Source organism: Rutidosis leptorrhynchoides, chromosome 6, assembly GCF_046630445.1.
Source record: "Rutidosis leptorrhynchoides isolate AG116_Rl617_1_P2 chromosome 6, CSIRO_AGI_Rlap_v1, whole genome shotgun sequence".
In the NCBI taxonomy this organism is placed as follows: domain Eukaryota; kingdom Viridiplantae; phylum Streptophyta; class Magnoliopsida; order Asterales; family Asteraceae; genus Rutidosis; species Rutidosis leptorrhynchoides.
The window spans coordinates 274370819-274379755 of NC_092338.1; the positions used below are offsets into that span (position 1 = coordinate 274370819).

The 8937-nt window shown below is 32.8% G+C and overlaps 1 non-coding gene across 1 annotated transcript; it reads left to right on the top strand.

Annotated features, from left to right (window-relative positions):
• The first annotated feature begins 5582 nt into the window (after positions 1-5582).
• Positions 5583-5689, top strand: LOC139856249 (small nucleolar RNA R71). Its single transcript, XR_011761744.1, has one exon. It is a non-coding gene; the product is annotated as a small nucleolar RNA R71 (small nucleolar RNA).
• Positions 5690-8937: the final 3248 nt, after the last annotated feature.

An 8937-nucleotide genomic window follows, 5' to 3' on the forward strand; every position in this document is an offset into this window, starting at 1 on the left:
ATTTAACTCATGACGAATTTGTTTTGAAATATTTTGGGTTGATTGATTAAAGATATTTATACCTTAAGAATAAACGTTAAATTTCGCAGTGATGTAATAAATTTTTGAATGATAACAATAATTTCGGTCGCAAGACCTAATTTTATCGAATACCAATTTAATACTTTACAAAATTAGCGTTTATTATCAAAAGGTTAAAAATAAAAATAAAAATAAAAATGAAAACTGTACAAACTTACCTGTGAAAGAGATTTCTTAGTGATATGCTCTAGCCCACTCATAAGATAGTCGGACTAATTGATTTTGCATGGCTACATAGGCGTAACCTCGAGCATTTAATGTTTTTTCTTCTAAACATATGAACGGTCCGTCTCTGCATAAAGTAACAAATTCGGTGTTTGAATAGGTTTGATTATTTGAACATTTACCTTCGTGTGACCATTTTACGCATTTGTGACATTTTTCAAGGTGTCGTGCTCTTCTTTTCGCTGCGGATTTTGATTTTCCTTTACCAAATTGTAACTTATTATCTTCGCATCTGGATTCTTTTCTTACTCCGTCCAATTTACCTCTTATTAATGATACTATTTCACTTGGAAGGGTGTCATTATTACGTTTAGTGATCAAAGCGTATAGCATTAGACCATGGTTTAGTTCACAGGAAGTCTTCATTTCGTAAAACCTAAAAAAAATAAAAATTTAGAATAGGGGGAGAAGACTAGTTCTTTAGGGTCTGCTAGGGAAAGACCATTCGGGATCCATTTTCGAGAACTACACGAAAACAGAAAATCTAACTCTAACAGAAATACATATTATCCTTTAAAAGACTTGATTCTCCTCACACTTAGTTAGCTGTGGTGTCGAAATTGTGATTAACTTTGTTGCCAACTTCCATCGGACTATCTATGTAATGTTTAACTCTGTGACCATTAACTTTAAATTCAATCCCATTTGAATTTATCAATTCTACTGTTCCGTACGGGAAAACTCTTTTGACTATGAATGGTCCAGACCATCTTGATTTCAATTTTCCAGGAAATAGCTTGAATCGTGAATTGAAAAGAAGAACTTTGTCTCCTTTTTTAAATTCTTTTGAACTTCTGATTCTTTTATCATGCCATTTCTTCGTTCTTTCCTTATAGATTAACGAATTTTCGTATGCTTCTTGTCTTAATTCTTCTAATTCGTTTAATTTACTTAACTGTAGACGTCCAGTTTCATGTAAATCAAGATTACATGTCTTCAAAGCCCAAAATGCTTTGTGTTCAATTTCTACTGGAAGATGACATGCTTTTCTGTAAACGAGTTTAAAAGGTGTGGTTCCAATTGGAGTTTTGTAGGCTGTTCTAAAAGCCCAGAGTGCATCCTCCAATTTAATGGACCATTCCTTCGGTTTTGATCCTACGGTTTTCTCTAGAATACGTTTTAATGCTCGGTTGGTATTTTCAACTTGTCCACTTATTTGTGGATGATAAGCAGTGGAGATTTTATGAGTTACTCCATATGTTTTGAGAACTTTCTCAAGTTGATTTTTACAGAAATGAGTACCCCGATCACTTATTAAAGCTTTCGGTGTTCCAAACCTAGCAAAAAGACGTTTTAAAAAGTTGACTACAACTCGTGCATCGTTAGTTGGGAGAGCTTGTGCTTCCGCCCATTTAGATACATAATCAATGGCTACGAGAATATATAGATTATTATGAGATTTTGGAAATGGACCCATAAAGTCAATGCCCCAAATGTCAAATACTTCACATACTTGAATGACATTTTGTGGCATTTCATCAGGTTGACTTATTTTTCCGGCCCTTTGACAAGCATCACAGGATTTGCAAAGAAGGTGTGCGTCTTTGTAAATTGTAGACCAATAGAATCCAGCATCATAAACTTTTCTTGCTGTTAGTTGAGGCCCATAATACCCTCCTGTTGGTCCTGTGTGACAATGGTTTAAGATTTTACTAGCTTCCTCCCCGAATACACATCGGCGTATTATTCCATCGGGACAACTTTTAAACAAATGTGGATCTTCCCAGAAATAGTGTTTTATATCACTAAAGAAATTCTTTCGTTTTTGGTATGACAATCCTTTTTCAAGGAATCCACATACTAAATAGTTTGCATAGTCTGCAAACCATGGAATTTCATTATAATCTATCTTCAATAGATATTCATCAGGAAAGTTGTCTTGTATGGCCGATTCATTTAGAACTTCTAATTCGGGATTTTCAAGACGAGAAAGATGATCAGCAGCGAGATTTTCTGCTCCTCTTTTATCTCGGATTTCAATATCGAACTCTTGTAAGAGTAAGATCCAACGGATTAATCTTGGTTTAGCATCTTGTTTCAAAAATAGGTATCTAAGAGCAGAATGGTCAGTATAGACCACCGTTTTAGCTAGAACGAGATATGATCGAAATTTATCAAAAGCAAAGACAATAGCAAGGAGTTCTTTTTTAGTAGTTGTGTAATTCGTTTGTGCTCCTTGTAACGTCTTACTAGCATAATATATAGGTTGAAATCGTTTTTCAATCCTTTGTCCTAAAACGGCTTCCATTGCAAAATCACTTGCATCGCACATAAGTTCAAACGGTAGATTCCAATTTGGAGTTATCATAATCGGCGCATTAGTGAGTTTTTCTTTAAGAATATTAAAATATTTGATACATTCATCTAAAAAGATGAATGGAGCATCCTTTTCTAGGAGTTTATTCATAGGAGTGGCAATTTTAGAAAAATCTTTTATGAAACGTCGGTAAAAATCGGCATGCCCTAGAAAACTCCTAACTCCTCTAACATTGGTGGGATGTGGAAGTTTAGCAATTACATCTACTTTAGCTCTATCCACTTCAATTCCTTCCTTTGAAATTTTATGTCCAAGAACGATGCCTTCTTTAACCATGATATGGCATTTCTCCCAATTAAGAACTAGATTTGATTGTTCACATCTAATAAGAATTCGTTCAAGATTAACTAGACATGATTCAAATGTATCACCGAAGACTGAAAAGTCATCCATGAAAACTTCCATGCATTCTTCTATCATGTCGTGAAAAATCGCCATCATGTACCTTTGAAAGGTTGCAGGGACGTTGTAAAGTCCAAATGGTATGCGTTTGTAAGCAAAAGTACCATAAGGGCACGTGAATGTGGTTTTTTCTTGGTCCTCGGGTGCTATTGGAATTTGAAAATATCCGAAAAAACCATAAAGGAAACAATAGTAACTATTTCCGGCTAATCTTTCCAACATTTGATCGATAAAAGGTAAGGGAAAGTGATCTTTTCTGGTGGCGTCATTTAATTTTCTATAATCAATACATACACGCCATCCTGTTACAGTCCTAGTAGGAATAAGCTCATTTTTCTCATTTGTAATGACAGTCATGCCACCCTTCTTAGGCACGCATTGAACTGGGCTTACCCATGGACTATCAGAAATTGGATAAATTAAACCTGCATCTAGCAGTTTAATAATTTCTTTCTTAACAACATCTTGCATATTAGGATTTAGTCTTCGTTGGCGTTGCACATACGTTTTATGACCTTCTTCCATAAGGGTTTTATGTGTGCAATACGAAGGACTTATTCCTTTAATATCATGAATCTTCCATGCAATAGCTGGTTTATGAGCTTTCAACACAGAAATGAGTTGAGATTTTTCATTTTCAGTAAGAGAAGACGATATTATTACAGGTAATTCAGATTCACCTTGTAAATTAGCGTATTCCAAATGGTTTAGAAGTGGCTTTAACTCTAATGTCGGTGGTTCTTCTATCGATGATTTATATCGAAATCTGTCTTCTTCTTTTAGCATTTGAATTTCTTCTGTTGTTGGTTCATATCCATTAGCTATAAGTATAGCTAACATTTCAGTTTCATTAATTGGTTCAGTTCCTTCTCCTAAAGAACATTCTCCTGTTCCTTGTAATTCTGGAAATTCTTCTAACAATTCTGCATGTGATTCTATAGTTTGAATATAATAACATGTATCATCTGCAGATTGCGGTTGTTGCATTGCTATATCAACAGAAAAGGTAACACTCTCGTCCTCTATACTTAGGGTAAGTTTCTTACCGAACACGTCTATCATTGCTTTAGCCGTGTTTAAGAATGGTCTTCCTAATATGAGAGGAACTTGAGAATCTTCTTCCATGTCCAGAACAACAAAATCTACTGGAAATACTAAAGTACCAACTTTAACTAGCATGTTCTCCATTATCCCTCTAGGATATTTTATTGATCTATCGGCTAGTGAATACGGCATTAAATTTATACTAGCACCTAAATCTGCCAATGCTTCTATTGAACTAAGACTACCCAGAAAACATGGAATTGTGAAACTTCCTGGATCAGATAGTTTTTCTGGTATCTTATTCAACAGCACTGCAGAACAATTAGCATTCATAGTAACAGCCGAGAGTTCTTCCATTTTCTTTCTATTTGAGATTAGATCTTTCAGAAATTTAGCATATCTAGGCATTCCTGAAATCACATCAATGAAAGGAAGATTTACATTTATCTGTTTAAACATATCCAAGAATTTAGCTTGCTCGGCTTCGAGTCTCTCTTTTCTCATTTTACTCGGGTAAGTAAGTGATGGTTGGTATGGTTTAACATAAGGTTTAGCCTTAACTGTGTTACCTTCATTAACCTTTTCAACTACCGGTTCTTTTTCCTTATCTTGCTCAGGTTGTGGTTCTTGTGGAGTAGGAATAACTTCCTCAGAAATTACAGGTATTTCAGGTGGTTTAAGTGTAATACCACTTCTTGTGGTAATGGCTTTAGCTGTTTCATTCTGGGGGTTAGCATTTGTATCACTAGGTAGACTTCCCAGTTTTCTTTCACCTATTAACCTTGCTAGGTTACTTACTTCTTGTTCCAAATTTTGAATAGAAGCTTGTTGATTTCTAAATGCTTGAGCATTTTGTTCATTCGTTTGTTTCTGAGATGTGAAAAACTGTGTTTGAGATTCAACTAGCTTCGTCATCATATCTTCTAAATTCGGCTTTTTATCATCGGTTTGTGGTGGTTTGTTTTGAAAATTAGGTCTTTGCTGATTGTAAGTATTATTAGATACTTGTTGATTGCTAGGACCTTGTTGGTTGTTGTATGGAACGTTTCGATTATAATTCTGGTTTTGGTTGTAAATCGGTCTTGGCGGTTGATAATTATTCTGATAATTATTTCCAGGCCTTTGGTTTATGTATGAAACATTCTCTCTTTGTTCTATTGTTAGTTCAATACTGAGACAATCTTTTGTCAAATGTGGTCTTCCACACTGCTCACAACTAATTCGTATTGAGTGGATATCTTTAGTCTTCTTTTCCATTCGTCTCTCGATAGCATCTATCTTTGCAGAAATGGAATCTAAGTCATGGCTAGAATCGGCTCTAGCTGCTTTAGATGATCTAACGATATCTTTTTCTTGGTGCCACTCATGTGAGTAGGAAGCAGTGTTATCAATAATTTTATAAGTATCAGTTTCTGTTTTCTTCATAATGGAACCACCAGCTGCTATATCGATGTCTTTAATTGTAGTGATGTCGCATCCTTGGTAGAATATTTGTACTATTTGACAAGTGTCTAAACCATGTTGCGGACATCCTCTCAATAAATTTCCAAATCTTGTCCATGCCTCATATAGAGTTTCATTTGGTTTCTGTGTGAACGTAACAATTTCTCCTTGAAGTCTCACGGCTTTAGATGCCGGAAACAATTGTTTAAGAAAATTTTCAACTAAAACGTCCCATGTATCAATCGCCCCTTCAAGTAACGATTCTAATCAATCTTTGGCTTTTCCCTTTAAAGTCCAGGGAAATAACATGAGATATATCTGTTCATCCTCCACTTCTCTTATTTTAAATAAAGTACAAATCCTATTAAAGGTACGAAGATGTTCATTTGGATCTTCCTTCGTTGCACCACTAAATTGGCATTGATTAGTCACCATGTGTAGAATTTGTCCTTTGATTTCATAATCTGGCGCATTAATGTCTGGATGAGTAATTGCGTGACCTTGGCCAGTGCGTTTAGCTCTCATTCGGTCTTCCATACTTAAAGGTTCCAGATTTTCCATGATTGAATTTGTTGAATCTGAATCACTAGAGGATTCTGATTTAATGGTTCGTTCCTCAACAATCTCTGTTTGAATGATTGGTGGTTCCGGAGGAAAAATTAGTGGTTCAGGATCTATGAATCGTCCCTGAATATTCTCCGGATTCTCAATTGTGAGGTCGGGTTCAAAAATGGATTATCGGAAATTTGAATTGGAGTACTTGGTCGACTGGATGACGATTCTAAAGAAAAATCAACGGCGACAATATTTGCTAGATGTCTTGATCGAGTTACCGGTGGTGAACGTACAAAAGGTGGTGAACGTTTTGCTCGGTGCATTCACTGAATATCCTATTAGTTTTTAAAAAGAAAGAAAAATTATATAAGTTATCCAATTAATAGACTTTTCTTATTTTGCCCACGTTTCGAATAGCCAAAAGATGCAGCAGAGGGGCAGGATTCGTTTGGTCTCAATATAATTGAGTACTGTTTAGCTCCAATAACCCGGTCAACGTACAAATCCAACTATTACTACGAACCAGAAAATTTTGATGTCTATCAATTTAACCGCTTAAAATAATTTTTCGTAATTTAAAGAAATTTAGAGAAGAAGTAGAAAATTCTATGTCCTAAAAACTAGAATGGCGAGAAATAAGAAAGAAAAAAGAGCGCGTCGGTATTAAAATTGGAGAAATAAGAAAGAAAAAGAGTGACTTATAAAACTTTAAAACACTCGACTAACCCAACCTTATTATTATCACTAACTTAAAATTAAAATTGCAAATTGAGATTACTAATTGGAGTGATAATTGATACATAGGTAAAAGGCGTCGAAAAATAAAAATAAGAAAGTAGCGCGTTGAAACTTAAAAAGGAACTAAAAACTAAGAATTAAAAGTTACGTCTAAAAATATTAAAGCTTACAAGTAAAACTATATCCCAAATGGCAATAACTTAATAAGGTACTAAAAAAAAATGGCGTCGTAAAATTCTAAAGCACCTAAATCTTAGTCTAAAGAAAAAGCACTTAAGGGATTTTACGGCAAAGCCTAAAAATCTAGAAATAAAAATAACTATGGCAAATACTATGATTTAAAACTAAAAACGAGAGAAAAATACAAATATTATGCTAAAAACAAATAAAAAGAGACAAAATATAAAAATATACTAAAATTTGTAAAAAGTACAATTTTTATAAAAATATTATTTTTATATTATTTATTTTATAAAACTATTAATTTTATATAAATTAATTAAACTAATTAAAACTAAATAATACAAAATAATAAAATTAAAACTAAATATTATAATATAATAACCTAGTTAGGGTTTAATTAATAATAATAATAATAATAACCCGTAATTAATGCTGTTTAGGGTTTTACTGTGACGTTTTAGGTGCCTTCATGAGATCGCATGAAGTTATGCCTTCAAATCTCATGCGATCGCATGAGATTTGATTTTGGGCCAGGTTACGGGCTGCTACAGTACGGGCCGAGAGTTTTTATTAATTTTTTTTCTTCTGTTTTATATATTTATATATATGTAAATAAAACTTATATATTTTTATAAAATAAAGATAAAGAAACTTTTTATAGAAGTTATATATTTAACAAACTCTTAAAAATATTTATATTTTTGTTTTTCTTTTTATATTTTCGAATATTTAAAATGTATTTTTACAAAAACGTATTTTTATAAAAGTAAACTAAAAAAATTAATAAAAATCTTTTTTTTTTATATATTAGCGTTGCGCTTCCGGCGTTTTAGCAGAATTGTCCCCGGCAGCGGCGCCAAAAATACTTGATGTTATGCAAGGTGTATATGAAATAGTATTATTTTTACATCGAAATAACTATTAAATACGATACAATTTTACACAAGATATTTATTTATTTATAGAATAGATATACTTAAACCTTGCTACAACACTTATAGGCAGTGTACCTAATCGTACAGTAGCGTAGTTTTTAGTAAGTCCGGTTCGTTCCACAGGGAAATCTTTAAACAAAGCTTAACGCTATATTAGTTTTACTTTATAAAAATACAAATATATATATAAGTAATATTATTAATATAAAGGGGGTTTTTACCGTTTAATGACCGGTTTGTCGATTTTAAAACTTTAGTCACAGTTAAAACCTAATGTAAAATATTAAATAAATAAAAGACTTAATTTAAAGCGTAAAGTAAATAACGATAATGAAATTGCAATAAATAAAAGTGCGATAAAATAAAATTACGATAATTAAAAAGTACGAAAATTAAAAGTGCAATTAAATACAATGACAATAAATAAAAGTGCAATTGAATACAAAAACAATAAATAAAAGTGCAATAATTAGAAGTGCAATTAAATATGAAAATAAAGGAAATTAAATATGAAATAAAAGAATTATGCTTATTTAAACTTCCGTAATCATGATGTTTGACGTGTTGATTTTAGTTTTATGCCCATGGGTTAATTGACCTTTGTCCTGGATTATTTAATATGTCCGTCTGGTTTTTGTCCATAACAGTCCATCAGTCATAAATATAAAGTGCGAGTATCCTCGTCAAATTATCCTTATACCCGAAGTCAAATATTCCAACTAATTGAGGACTTAAACTGTAACAAGGTATTATTACTTTGTTTAATAATTACACCAGGATATCGACTGTGTAACCCAAGGTTTTAATACTTTGTTATCAATTATGCCAAGTGTCCTTGTACATAATTTCACCCCTGTTTTAATAATTCCATAGACTATTAATCCATTCCTGTGTCCGATTAAATGAACGATTATTCGAACATATAAATATCCCGCCCATCATGTCCGATCGAGTGTATATGGTTATTTATAAGTACGTCCAATTGTAAATATTTATATTAAAATTAACAAACTA